We start from the raw sequence: 15543 nt of genomic DNA, 5'->3' as shown, positions 1-15543 counted from the left end.
GGGAGATCAAGACACGCTGCAAGGGAGTCTCCACGTCTCAATCTCTTTACTTTGTTTTTGTCTTGCTTAGTTTTATTTACTACTTTGTTTGCTGCACTAAATCAAAATACAAAAAAATTAGTTGCTAGTTTTACTTTACTTGTTATCTTGTTCACTATATCTAAAACACAAAAAAATTAGTTTACTTGCATTTACTTTATCTAGTTTGTTTTATTTACTGTAGCTAAAATGGCCAATGCTGAAAATACTAAGTTGTGTGACTTCACAACCACAAATAATAATGATTTCTTATGCACACCTATTGCTCCACCTGCTACTACAGCAGAATTCTTTGAAATTAAACACTGCTTTCTTGAATCTTGTTATGCGAGAGCAATTTTCTCGTGTTAGTTCGATGATCTTTGCCCATCTTAATAATTTTGTTGAATTATGTGAAATGCAAAAATATAAAGATGTAGATGGTGATATTATTAAACTAAAACTGTTCCCTTTCTCATTAAGAGGAAGAGCTAAAGATTGGTTGCTATCTCTGCCTAAGAATAGTATTGATTCATGGACTAAATGCAAGGATGCTTTTATTGGTAGATATTATCCCCCTGCTAAAATTATATCTTTGAGGAGTAGCATAATGAATTTTAAACAATTAGATACTGAACATGTTGCTCAAGCTTGGGAAAGAATGAAATCTTTGGTTAAAAATTGCCCAACCCATGGACTGACTACTTGGATGATCATCCAAACCTTCTATGCAGGACTAAATTTTTCTTCGCGGAATTTATTGGATTCAGCTGCTGGAGGTACCTTTATGTCCATCACTCTTGGTGAAGCAACAAAGCTTCTTGATAATATGATGATCAACTACTCTGAATGGCACACGGAAAGAGCTCCACAAGGTAAGAAGGTAAATTCTGTCGAAGAAACCTCTTCCTTGAGTGATAAGATTGATGCTATTATGTCTATGCTTGTGAATGATAGGACTAATATTGATCCTAATAATGTTCCATTAGCTTCATTGGTTGCACAAGAAGAACATGTTGATGTAAACTTCATTAAAAATAATAATTTCAACAACAATGCTTACCGGAACAATTCTAGTAACAACTATAGGCCATATCCTTATAATAATGGCAACGGCTATGGTAATTCTTATGGGAATTCTTACAACAATAATAGGAGTTCACCCCCTGGACTTGAAGCCATGCTTAAAGAATTTATTAGTACACAAACCGCTTTTAACAAATCTGTTGAAGAAAAGCTTGGGAAAATTGATATACTTGCTTCTAAAGTCGATAGTCTTGTCATTGATGTTGATCTTTTGAAATCAAAAGTTTTGCCTAATGAGAATCATCATAATAAAATTACTACTACAGCAAATGCCATTCAAGTTAGAATTAATGAGAATATAAGATTAATGGCTGAACTGCGTGCTAGGTGGGATAGAGAAGAAAATGAAAAACTAGCTAAAGAAAAGAATATAGCTAAAGTTTGGACTATTACCACCACTAGTAATGCTAATGCTACACATGTTGCTGCACCTCCTACTCATACTAATAAAAGAATTGGTGTTAGCAATGTTTCCACTTCTAATGCAAAGCGCGAAAAACTGCACGAAATTGCTAAAACTGAAACTCGCTCGTGATAAAGTCGCTGAAATTTTTTCCAACATTGGGGATGATGATCCCATTGCTTTAGATTATAATGGTTTGAATTTTGATGATTGCCACATCTCTGAAGTTATAAAGTTCTTGCAAAAACTTGCTAAAAGTCCTAATGCTAGTGCTATAAATTTGGCTTTTACACATCATATTACAAATGCTCTTATAAAAGCTAGAGAAGAGAAACTAGAGCGCGAAGCCTCTATTCCTAAAAAGTTAGAGGATGGTTGGGAGCCCATCATTAAGATGAAGATTAAAGATTTTGATTGTAATGCTTTATGTGATCTTGGTGCAAGTATTTCGTTATGCCTAAGAAAATTTATAATATGCTTGACTTGCCACCATTGAAAAATTGTTATTTGGATGTTAATCTTGCTGATCATTCTACAAAGAAACCTTTGGGTAAAGTTGATAATGTTCGCATTACCGTTAACAATAACCTTGTTCCCGTTGATTTTGTTGTCTTGGATATTGAATGCAATGCATCTTGTCCCATTATATTGGGAAGACCTTTTCTTCGAACTGTTGGTGCTATTATTGATATGAAGGAAGGTAATATAAAATATCAATTTCCTCTCAAGAAAGGTATGGAACACTTCCCTAGAAAGAGAATGAAGGTACCTTTTGATTCTATTATGAGAACAAATTATGATGTTGACACTTCGTCTCTTGATAATACTTGATACACACTTTCTGCGCCTAGCTGAAAGGCGTTAAAGAAAAGCGCTTATGGGAGACAACCCATGTTTTTACCTACAGTACTTTGTTTTTATTTTGTGTCTTGGAAGTTGTTTACTACTGTAGCAACCTCTCCTTATCTTAGTTTTGTGTTTTGTTGTGCCAAGTTAAGCCGTTGATAGAAAAGTAAGTACTAGATTTGGATTACTGCACAGTTCCAGATTTCTTTGCTGTCACGAATATGAGTCCACCTCCCTGTAGGTAGCTCAGAAAATTAAGCCAATTTACGTGCATGATCCTCAGATATGTACGCAACTTTCATTCAATTTTAGCATTTTCATTTGAGCAAGTCTGGTGCCATTTTAAAATTCGTCAATACGAACTGTTCTGTTTTGACAGATTCTGCCTTTTATTTCGCATTGCCTCTTTCGCTATGTTGGATGAATTTCTTTGATCCATTAATGTCCAGTAGCATTATGCAATGTCCAGAAGTGTTAAGAATGATTGTGTCACCTCTGAATATGTCAATTTATATTGTGCACTAACCCTCTAATGAGTTGTTTCGAGTTTGGTGTGGAGGAAGTTTTCAAGGATCAAGAGAGGAGTATGATGCAACATGATCAAGGAGAGTGAAAGCTCTAAGCTTGGGGATGCACCCGGTGGTTCACCCCTGCATATATCAAGAAGACTCAAGCGTCTAAGCTTGGGGATGCCCAAGGCATCCCCTTCTTCATCGACAACATTATCGGGTTCCTCCCCTGAAACTATATTTTTATTCCATCACATCTTATGTGCTTTTTCTTGGAGCGTCGGTTTGTTTTTGTTTTTGTTTTGTTTGAATAAAATGGATCCTAGCATTCACTTTATGGGAGAGAGACACGCTCCGCTGTAGCATATGGACAAGTATGTCCTTGGTTTCTACTCATAGTATTCATGGCGAAGTTTCTCCTTCGTTAAATTTTTATATGGTTGGAATTGGAAAATGATACATGTAGTAATTGCTATAAATGTCTTGGGTAATGTGATACTTGGCAATTGTTGTGCTCATGATTAAGCTCTTGCATCATATGCTTTGCACCCATTAATGAAGAAATACATAGAGCATGCTAAAATTTGGTTTGCATATTTGGTTTCTCTAAGGTCTAGATAATTTCTAGTTTTGAGTTTGAACAACAAGGAAGACGGTGTAGAGTCTTATAATGTTTTCAATATGTCTTTTATGTGAGTTTTGCTGCACCGGTTCATCCTTGTGTTTGTTTCAAATAAGCCTTGCTAGCCTAAACCTTGTATCGAGAGGGAATACTTCTCATGCATCCAAAATACTTGAGCCAACCACTATGCCATTTGTGTCCACCATACCTACCTACTACATGGTATTTTCCGCCATTCCAAAGTAAATTGCTTGAGTGCTACCTTTAAAATTCCATCATTCACCTTTGCAATATATAGCTCATGGGACAAATAGCTTAAAAACTATTGTGGTATTGAATATGTAATTATGCACTTTATCTCTTATTAAGTTGCTTGTTGTGCGATAACCATGTTCAGGGACGCCATCAACTATTCATTGTTGAATTTCATGTGAGTTGCTATGCATGTCCGTCTTGTCTGAAGTAAGAGAGATCTACCACCATATGGTTAAGCATGCATATGTTAGAGAAGAACATCGGGCCGCTAACTAAAGCCATGCTCCATGGTGGAAGTTTCAGTTTTGGACAACAATCCTCAAATCTCAAATGAGAAAATTATTAATTGTTGGTATATGCTTATGCATAAAAGAGGAGTCCATTATCTGTTGTCTATGTTGTCCCGGTATGGATGTCTAAGTTGAAGAATAATCAATAGCGAGAAATCCAATGCGAGCTTTCTCCTTAGACCTTTGTACAGGCGGCATAGAGGTACCCCTTTGTGACACTTGGTAAAAACAATGCATTGTGATGATCCGGTAGTCCAAGCTAATTAGGATAAGGTGCGGGCACTATTAGTACACTATGCATGAGGCTTGCAACTTATAAGATATAATTTACATGATGCATATGCTTTATTACTACCGTTGACGAAATTGTTTCATGTTTTCAAAATCAAAGCTCTAGCACAAATATAGCAATCGATGCTTTTCCTCTATGGAGGACTATTCTTTTACTTTCAATGTTGAGTCAGTTCACCTATCTCTCTCCACCTCAAGAAGCAAACACTTGTGTGAACTGTGCATTGATTCCTACATATTTGCTTATTGCACTTATTATATTACTCTATGTTGACAATATCCATGAGATATACATGTTACAAGTTGAAAGCAACCGCTGAAACTTAATCTTCTTTTGTGTTGCTTCAATATCTTTACTTTGAATTATTGCTTTATGAGTTAACTCTTATGCAAGACTTATTGATGCTTGTCTTGAAGTGCTATTCATGAAAAGTCTTTGCTATATGATTCACTTGTTTACTCATGTCATATACAATGTTTTGATCGCTGCATTCACTACATATGCTTTACAAATAGTATGATCAAGATTATGATGGCATGTCACTCCGAAATTATACGTGTTATCGTTTTACTCGCTTCGGGACGAGCAGAACTAAGCTTGGGGATGCTGATACGTCTCCGACGTATCGATAATTTCTTATGTTCCATGCCACATTATTGATGTTATCTACATGTTTTATGCACACTTTATGTCATATTCGTGCATTTTCAGGAACTAACCTATTAACAAGATGCCGAAGTGCCGATTCTTTGTTTTATTGTTTTTGGTTTCGTAAATCCTAGTAAGGAAATATTCTCGGAATTGGACGAAATCAAAGCCCGGGGGCCTATTTTCTCACGAAGCTTCCGAAGTCCGAAGGAGAGACGAAGAGGGGCCACGGAGGGGCCACACCATAGGCGGCGCGGCCCCCCCTTGGCCGCGCCGGCCGTGGTGTGGGGCCCCGTGCCGCCTCTTGACCTGCCCTTCCGCCTACAAATAGCCTCCGTGACGAAACCCCGCACGAGAGCCACGATACGGAAAACCTTCCGCAGACGCCGCCGCCGCCGATCCCATCTCGGGGATCCAGAGATCGCCTCCGGCACCCTGCCGGGAGAGGGGAATCATCTCCCGGAGGACTCTACGCCGCCATGGTCGCCTCCGGTGTGATGTGTGAGTAGTCTACCCCTGGACTATGGGTCCATAGCGTAGCTAGATGGTTGTCTTCTCCCCATTGTGCTATCATTGTCGGATCTTGTGAGTCTGCCTAACATGATCAAGATCATCTATCTGTAATTCTATATGTTGCGTTTGTTGGGATCCGATGAATAGAGAATACTTGTTATGTTGATTATCAAAGTTATGCTTATGTGTTGTTTATGATCTTGCATGCTCTCCGTTACTAGTAGATGCTCTGGCCAAGTAGATGCTTGTAACTCCAAGAGGGAGTACTTATGCTCGATAGTGGGTTCATGCCTCGCATTGACACACAGGACGATGACAGAAAGTTCTAAGGTTGTGTTGTGCTTTGTTGCCACTAGGGATAAAACATTGATGCTATGTCTAAGGATGTAGTTGTTGATTACATTACGCACCATACTTAATGCAATTGTCTGTTGCTTTGCAACTTAATACGGGAGGGGGTTCGGATGATAACCTGAAGGTGGACTTTTTAGGCATAGATGCAGTTGGATGACGGTCTATGTACTTTGTCGTAATGCCCAATTAAATCTCACTATACTCATCATGATATGTATGTGCATGGTCATGCTCTCTTTATTTGTCAATTGCCCAACTGTAATTTGTTCACCCAACATGCTGTTCGTCTTATGGGAGAGACACCTCTAGTGAACTGTGGACCCCGGTCCAATTCTCTTTACTGAAATACAATCTACTGCAATACTTGTTCTACTGTTTTTACGCAAACAATCATCTTCCACACAATACGGTTAACTCTTTGTTACAGCAAGCCGGTGAGATTGACAACCTCACTGTTTCGTTGGGGCAAAGTACTTTGGTTGTGTTGTGCAGGTTCCACGTTGGCGCCGGAATCACTGGTGTTGCGCCGCACTACATCTCGCCGCCATCAACCTTCAACGTGCTTCTTGACTCCTACTGGTCCGATTAAACCTTGGTTTCTTACTGAGGGAAACTTGCCGCTGTGCGCATCACACCTTCCTCTTGGGGTTCCCAACGGACGTGCCAACCACACGCATCATTGAGGCATATGGATCAACAGTGGGATTTGTCCATCCCGATGACGGATAGATATACTCTGGGCCCTCTCGGTGGAATGTCGTCTAAATAGCTTGCAAGCATATGAATGGTTCATAAGAGACAACATACCACGAGGAGGTCCGGAATGGTCCGGAGAATAAGATTCATATATAGGAAGTCATATTCCAAGTTTGGAAATGATCCGGTGCATTTATGGCAGGTTCTAGAAAGTTCTAGAAAAGTCCGGAAGAAATCACCATGGAAAGTGGAGTCCCGAAGGGACTCTACCTTGCATGACCAGCCAAACCCTAAAGGGTGGAGTCCCAGGTGGACTCCACCATAGGTGGCCGGCCACCCCACCTAAGGGAAAGGTGGGAGTCCCACCTTGGGTAGGACTCCCCCCTTGAGTAGGTTTCCCACCTATGGGAGGTTTTGTTGTTGGGGTCTTATTCGAAGACTTGGACTACAACTCTTGGGGATTTCCACCTATATAATGAGGAGGAGAGGGAGGGGGCAGCCACTCTTGGCTGCACCACCTAGGGCTGCCCATGGCCGGCGCCCTAGCCACCCCCTCTCCCCAAACCCTAGCCTCTCCTCCTCCACCACTTCTCCCGCATACGCTTAGGCAAAGCCCTGCCGGAGTCTCCATCGACACCGCCACCACGCCGTCGTGCTGTCGGGATTCCGAGGAGGATCTACTACTTCCGCTGCCCGCTGGAACGGGGAGGTGGACGTCGTCTTCATCAACAACCGAACGTGTGACCGAGTACGGAGGTGCTGCCTGTTCGTGGCGCCGTGATCAAGATCTTCTACGCGCTTTTGCAAGCGGCAAGTGAACGTCTACCGCAGCAACAAGAGCCTCATCTTGTAGGCTTTGGAATCTCTTCAAGGGTGAGACTCGATAATCCCCTCGTTGCTTCCGTCTTCTAGATTGCATCTTGGCTTGGATTGCGTGTTCGCGGTAGGAATTTTTTTGTTTTCTATGCAACGTTATCCTACAGTGGTATCAGAGCCAGGTTTATGCATAGATGGTTGCACGAGTAGAACACAATTGTTTTGTGGGCGTTGATGCTTATGTTGTCTTTAGTTCGAGTACTTTGCATCTTTGTGGCATGATGGGATGAAGCGGCTCGGGCTAACTTTACATGACCGCGTTCATGAGACTTGCTCCACGTTCGACATGCAACTTGTATTGCATAAGTGGCTTTGCGGGTGTCTGTCTCTCCCACCATAGTGAAGATTCAATTTACTCTTTCTATTGACAACACTAGTATCACCGTTGTGGTTCATGTTCGTAGGTAGATTAGATCTTACTCGAAAACCCTAAACCACGTAAAATATGCAAACCAAATTAGAGGCGTCTAACTTGTTTTTGCAGGGTTTGGTGATGTGATATGGCCATGATGTGATGATGAATATGTATGAGATGATCATTATTGTATTGTGGCAACCGGCAGGAGCCTTATGGTTGTCTTTAAATTTCATGTTGAGTAGTATTTCAAAATAGTTGTAATAGTTGCTACATGAGGTGAACAATCATGAAGACGGCGCCATGGACCTTGACGCTACGCCGACGATGATGGAGATCATGCCCGTTGATGATGGAGATCATGTCCGTGCTTTGGAGATGAAGATCGAAGGCGCAAAGACTAAAGGGCCATATCATATCACATATGAATTGCATGTGATGTTAATCCTTTATGCATCTTATTTTGCTTAGATCGCGACGGTAGCATTATAAGATGATCCCTCACATTAATATCAAGATAATAAAGTGTTCTCCCCTCGTATGCACCGTTGCACGATTCGTCGTTTGAAGCATCTCGTGATGATCGGATGTGATAGACTCAACGTTCACATACAACGGGTGTAAGCCATGTTGCACACGCGGAATACTTGGGTTTGCTTGACGAGCCTAGCATGTACAGACATGGCCTCGGGACAACGGAAACCGAAAGGTTGAACACGAGTCATATGGATGATATGATCAACATGTTGATGTTCACCATTGAAGCTACATCATCTCACGTGATGATCGGTTTTGGTGTAGTGGATGTGGATCGTGTACCACTTAACAACTATGAGGGATGTTGTATTAAGTGGGAGTTCATTAGTAATTAGATTAAAACATGAACTAATTATCATAAACATAGTCTGAGTAGTATTTTGAATTAATTTGTAGTATTGGCATCCGTTTTCTACCAAACGCTAGTCTTATAATTGAGATAGAAATACTGTTAAAATCTGACAAGAAACTTTACGAACTGATACCGTATTGTTAAAGAATCAAGAAATGATTAAGTACTATTGCAAACTTTTAGTAAACCTCACATTGTTGATTCAAAGAGCTATGGTTTCAATTAGTACCTAAAGTTATCTTGTCTCCGTGAAACTTGAAGTTCAAATCTGTTTGAAAAGTAAGGAGCTGAAAATTTTGTTTTCAGAAATAATCAAGGTATGAGATATATGTGATATCTAAGACCTTATTGCAAGATGATAGAATATAATTTGGTGAGACTACATAAACTCATAAGTTTTATGGGAATGTAGGAAGGTTGAAGACGCAAGGCGTCCCAATCCTCCAACTATTGGGGCACTAACGATATTCGCATATCCATGAAGTGATCGTCCTTAGTATGCACCGTTGCTAAGACTCGTCGTTTCGTAGCATCACGTGATGATCGGGTGTTATAGATTCTACGTGTGCATACAACGGGTGCAAGCCAGATTTGCACATGCGAATACTGAGGTTAAACTTTACGAGCCTAGCATGTACAGACATGGTCTCGGAAAAGTCGTCATGATATGATGGCTAAAATTATGAGTGAAATTGTTCATCATATTACAAAGTTACTAATAGTGAAATATGAAACACTTGTCATATGATGATCAACTTCAAAGTAAGAACCTCAAGGTTATTGGTATTTGACCAACAAACCTAGAAGTTATTGAAGGTGAAGTATTTTCTGAATAATGAGGAAAGCTAAAAGAGAAACTACAAAAGATATTTTGGCAGAAAGAAAAGAGAAGACTAGAAAGTCTAGCTCAGGTGTATATACATGATATACATGTTATGGTTGTATTCCTAGTTTAGTCACACAATGAAATTCTTGGGTATTAGTGCCATATTGGTTGGTATGAAATGTCATACAAAACAACGTAATACAAGAATACAATGGCCTAAGTGACTGACAAGGAATATGATAGGAATGCACTTCTGGAACAAAAATAAAGTGTTATTATGTTCGTCATTGGCATCCTATCTAGCCCTTAGAATTTATAATAAAGAACTTAATAATTGTTATTTTGCTCGTCAAATGAAAACAATGAGTTGTTCAAATTATGACATTACTCCATGTACGATGGATAAGTTATTATAAATCTTAATGGTGAAACACACATACATAATACTGACGCTAAAATGCTATAAGGCAAATGATTTGAATTCCACTTATTTGTGGAACCGCAATTTAGGTCATATTAGAAAGGAACGCATGAAGGAACTCCATGCAAATGCATTTTTGGAGTCATTCGATTTTTGAATCGTTTGGCGCTTGCAAATCTTTTCTAAAGAGAATGACTGAAATACCGTTCATAGGCCAAGAGTTGAACGGGCAACTAACTTAGTGAAAAATACATGATGATGTATGTGGTTCACTGGGCATAGGTTGTGCGGGAGATTCTGCTACTTCATAAAAACTTCCAACAATGAATTGAGTATATATATGTGGATATATTCGATAAGGAAGAAGTTTGAAACATTTGAATGGATTCAAATAAATTTCAGCATGAGGTGGAAATCATCGTAATAGAAAAGTCAAATATCTATGATTGGATCATAGTGGAAATATTTGAATTACGAGTTTTAGCGAACATCTAAGAGATTTATGAAATTGTTCTACAACTCACGTTTCTTGGAGTATCATAGTGATGATGGAGTATCCGAGAGATGTATCCAAACCTTGTTGGGTCAATGATGAGATAAAATATTGATGCTATTATATTTTTGTGGATTATGCTTTAGTGACTACCGCTTTTACACTAAATAGAGCATCATCATGATCCGTTGAAATGACACCATACGAGTTATGGCATGGGTATGAACCCTAATAGTACTTTCTTAAATTTTGGAATGCATAGCATAAAGTAAATAAGTTTACAACCAAAATCGGATGAATGTCTTTGTTGGTTATCCCACAGAATTGATTGAGAATTCTTTCCACTATGGAGACAAAGACAAAAGTGTTTGTCGATGTTTCTTACTTATTTCCAAGAAATTGTTTTTAGCGAAGTATTTGAGTGGGAGGACAATAAAACTTGATAAGGTTTATGAACACGAGCATAATGATCGAGTAGCGCAAAGATCGAATTGGTTCCGGAAGCGGCCACGACGATCATGGCTCCCATGTCTACAAAATGTTATAGTCATGGAGATCGAAGTACTTATTGAACCTTGTAGGTATGGTTTACTTTGTGATCAAATAAATGATTTGTGAACAAAGGATTGTTTTTGAACAATGATAAACCAACTACATACAAAGAAGTTATGATGGGCCCTGACTCCGTTAAAATGGCTATACGTCATGAAATCCAAGATAGATGAATACTTTTTGAAAGTAAACGGATCTATAAAATTGATGGACTTGGATGGAATATCCTTGAATAAGCTCGACTTGTCGAAAAGTTGTTTACGACAAAGTTCAAAGAGTTGACTACGATAAGATTATAGTCTATGTGGATTATTCTAGTAATCGCTACATATTTCTTTCATGAGATATGATAGTAGGATGGCAAAATACATTACTTAACAGAAGTATGTATTAAAGGTGTATACAAGATACAACCAATTGTTTTGCTAGTCCGTGGAATACTAGATAGGTAAACGAACTTCAATTGGATGAAGTGAGTATCACGGAGTTGGAATCTTCACCGGATGAAATAGTCAAAGAGTTTTTTATTTCATCGTAAACGATGAAGAGGCTTGCATTTGCAAGAAATTAAGTGGGAGTATTTGAGACATATTTATAATACTTTATGTAGATACATATAGTTGGTTATAAATGATGTAATTATATACTTGATTATAAAAGGTTTCATTGAGAATTAACTTCAATGAAAGGATATGGACTGAAACATATTTAGTGTCAAGATCTATGAAGATAGATTGAAACACATAATAAGTTTAAGTCAAAGTGCATAGAAAGGATATTGAAGTAGTTCAATATAGAAATATTAAGAAAATGTTCTTGTCATGTGAAGTTTTAACAAAACTTGAGTGTATCTGACACTCAATGAGTAAAAACACATGAGTGATTTAGATCACAATTAATATGTACACAATCAGATGTCCTGTGCTCTAAAATGTTAGGAGCATATACCAGAATGATTCATGTGATAATCATTGGACAAACAGTAAGAATATCCCTGTGTACTTTAGAAGAACCAAGGATATATAAATATTTTTGTATGGAGAAATGACAAACAAATCGCTGTAAGGTGTTGCACCGATATTGGTTTTGTCACATATAAAAATAAAATTTCAATCTCAAAATTAGGCTAAGTGTTGTTTAAAAGGTAGCACAATGCTAGATTTAGAAGAGTTCTAAATGTTGTGATGGATTCTACAAACGAAGGCAGAATATGTCGTTGTTTTGACAATGACTGAGGATGTTAAGTCAAGAGGTTCTTTGAGAACTTGGTGTAGTTCCGATAGTGTCAGAACTTTGAAGCTATATTGTGTATGACAATATTAGTGACATATTTCAGATCATGGAATTAAGGTTCCACCTAAGACCAAACATATTTAATGCCGACTCATTTGGAAAATGAGTGATGCGTGAAGACGCAAATGAATTGCAAAATACATACGTTTCTGAGTGTGTCAGAACCGTTGACTAAAGCTCTCCCTAGGGCAAAGTATGACCAACACCAGAATGCCATGGGTGTTAGGTACATTACAATGTTATCTAGATTATTGACTCTAGTGCAAGTGGGAGACTGTTGGAGATATACCCAAGAGGCAATAATAAAAGTGGTTATTATATATCTTTATGTTTATGATAAATTTTTATATACCATGCTATAATTGTATTAACCGAAACATTGATACATGTGTGTTATGTAAACAACAATGAGTCCCTAGTAAAGCCTCTTAACTAGCTTGTTGATTAATAGATGATTAGTTTCATAATCATGAACATTAGATGTTATTAATAACAAGGTTATATCATTATGTGAATGATGTAATGGATACACCCAATTAAGCGTAGCATAAGATCACGTCATTAAGTTATTTGCTATAAGCTTTCGATACATAGTTACCTAGTCCTTATGACCACGAGATCATGTAAATCACTTATGCTGGAAAGGTACTTTGATTACATCAAACGCCACTGCGTAAATGGGTGGTTATAAAGGTGGGATTAAGTATCCGGAAAGTATGAGTTGAGGCATATGGATCAACAGTGGGATTTGTCCATCCCGATGACGGATAGATATACTCTGGGCCCTCTCGGTGGAATGTCGTCTAAATAGCTTGCAAGCATATGAATGGTTCATAAGAGACAACATACCACGGTACGAGTAAAGAGTACTTATCAGGAGACGAGGTTGAACAAGGTATAGAGATACCGATGATCAAACCTCGGACAAGTAAAATATCGCGTGACAAAGGAAATTGGTATCGTATGTGAATGGTTCATTCGATCACTAAGTCATCGTTGAATATGTGGGAGCCATTATGGATCTCCAGATCCCGCTATTGGTTATTGGTCGGAGAGAGATCTCGACCATGTCTACATAGTTCGCGAACCGTAGGGTGACACACTTAAGGTTTGATGTCGTTTAAGTAGATATGGAATAAGGAATGGAGTTCGAAGTTTTGTTCGGAGTCTCGGATGGGATCCAGGACATCACGAGGAGGTCCGGAATGGTCCGGAGAATAAGATTCATATATAGGAAGTCATATTCCAAATTTGGAAATGATCCGGTGCATTTATGGCAGGTTCTAGAAAGTTCTAGAAAAGTCCGGAAGAAATCACCATGGAAAGTGGAGTCCCGAAGGGACTCCACCTTGCATGACCAGCCAAACCCTAAAGGGTGGAGTCCCAGGTGGACTCCACCATAGGTGGCCGGCCACCCCACCTAAGGGAAAGGTGGGAGTCCCACCTTGGGTAGGACTCCCCCCTTGAGTAGGTTTCCCACCTATGGGAGGTTTTGTTGTTGGGGTCTTATTCGAAGACTTGGACTACAACTCTTGGGGATTTCCACCTATATAATGAGGAGGAGAGGGAGGGGGCAGCCACTCTTGGCCGCACCACCTAGGGCTGCCCATGGCCGGCGCCCTAGCCACCCCCTCTCCCCAAACCCTAGCCTCTCCTCCTCCACCACTTCTCCCGCATACGCTTAGGCGAAGCCCTGCTGGAGTTCTCCATCGACACCGCCACCACGCCGTCGTGCTGTCGGGATTCCGAGGAGGATCTACTACTTCCGCTGCCCGCTGGAACGGGGAGGTGGACGTCGTCTTCATCAACAACCGAACGTGTGACCGAGTACGGAGGTGCTGCCTGTTCGTGGCGCCGTGATCAAGATCTTCTATGCGCTTTTGCAAGCGGCAAGTGAACGTCTACCGCAGCAACAAGAGCCTCATCTTGTAGGCTTTGGAATCTCTTCAAGGGTGAGACTCGATAATCCCCTCGTTGCTACCGTCTTCTAGATTGCATCTTGGCTTGGATTGCGTGTTCGCGGTAGGAAAATTTTTGTTTTCTATGCAACGTTATCCTACATCCATCACACTATGTTCGTCACCGAGACCTCGCTGCACCATGTCGCCGAGACTTGACATCGTCGACGAGGAAGATGCACACCACTCCACCCCTACCAGCCACCATCTAGCAGCTACTCCAAAAACGATGCTCCAATAGGTAGAACGACGCTGAAAATGCCGCCATCGTCCGACCCAGGAGACCAAAATCTGGGTTTTCCCCCGGAGCAACACGAGTGGATAGACACGGGCTGAAAAGGAGATGCCTTCAACAAGGTAACGATGTTCCCACGCCGCCATTAATTGCCCGATGTGACCGCAGTCGAGGGCTCAGTTTTGATTTTCCTGGTCGACTGCGGTGCGGCGCCTCGCCATGCACGAGATCCGCGTCCCCATGCCAATTCCATGAACGAGGAATCCGCTTCACAACGCCACCATGGCTTTACCCGACGACGCCTCCAACATCGCCGGGAGGGGAGGCACACGTGAGAGGGGGTGGACGAGGGAGGAGCTGGGGTCGCCCAAGCGTGGTGCGGCGCCGCCGCGCGGGGTGTGGGTTAGACAATGAAAAGATAAATTGAGAGGGCCGAGGATTAGGCCGAGAGTTCATGTTTATTGGGCATGAAAATCTGTGCTGGTGATATATTGGCAGCCAGATGAATCTCACAATGGCCTTGTACTTTCTAGGCCTCATGATTTGATCTGTATTCCCATAATTTGGAGGAATATACCATGCATTGCCAGTTCGTGTAGGAGTGTTATCTTAAAAGAAAAAAGGTCTCTCACGAGCTCACAGCCAATGAATGTGGCACCTGTTTCCTTTCTCATTATAGGAAAATGTAGTCAAGCATCTTATCATTGTGGGAGATTTTTGTGAAGCATCTTAGCTTAATTGTCTGTTCCTTCTAGTCCACACTTTGCCAGTTTTGGACCCTCGCACCTGGCGCCAGTAGCAGCTTAGCAAAAGCTTAATGGATGAGATTCGTTAGTTAGCCTGAGGGTATAGTCTGCCATCAGTATCAATGTATCATTGCGTGTTAAGCAAGATATCGTCTGGAATATTTTTACTATCATGGCACTTTTGTTAACTGAATCTATCAAGGCATCTGATATGTCTCAGTTTAGAAATGATCCAGCAACCTGAGTCTATTCCTAAGGTTTTGTGTTATATGTATTCACTAGCTTCTCGGAGTAGTGCACTAACCTAATTGTATCTGTATTCAATAGCATTCCCAGTTTCCCACTTAGTGTCAGTAATACAAATTTT

The sequence above is a fragment of the Lolium perenne genome, chromosome 4 (assembly GCF_019359855.2).
Source record: "Lolium perenne isolate Kyuss_39 chromosome 4, Kyuss_2.0, whole genome shotgun sequence".
NCBI lineage: Eukaryota > Viridiplantae > Streptophyta > Magnoliopsida > Poales > Poaceae > Lolium > Lolium perenne.
Note: the sequence above shows the minus strand (reverse complement) of the source record.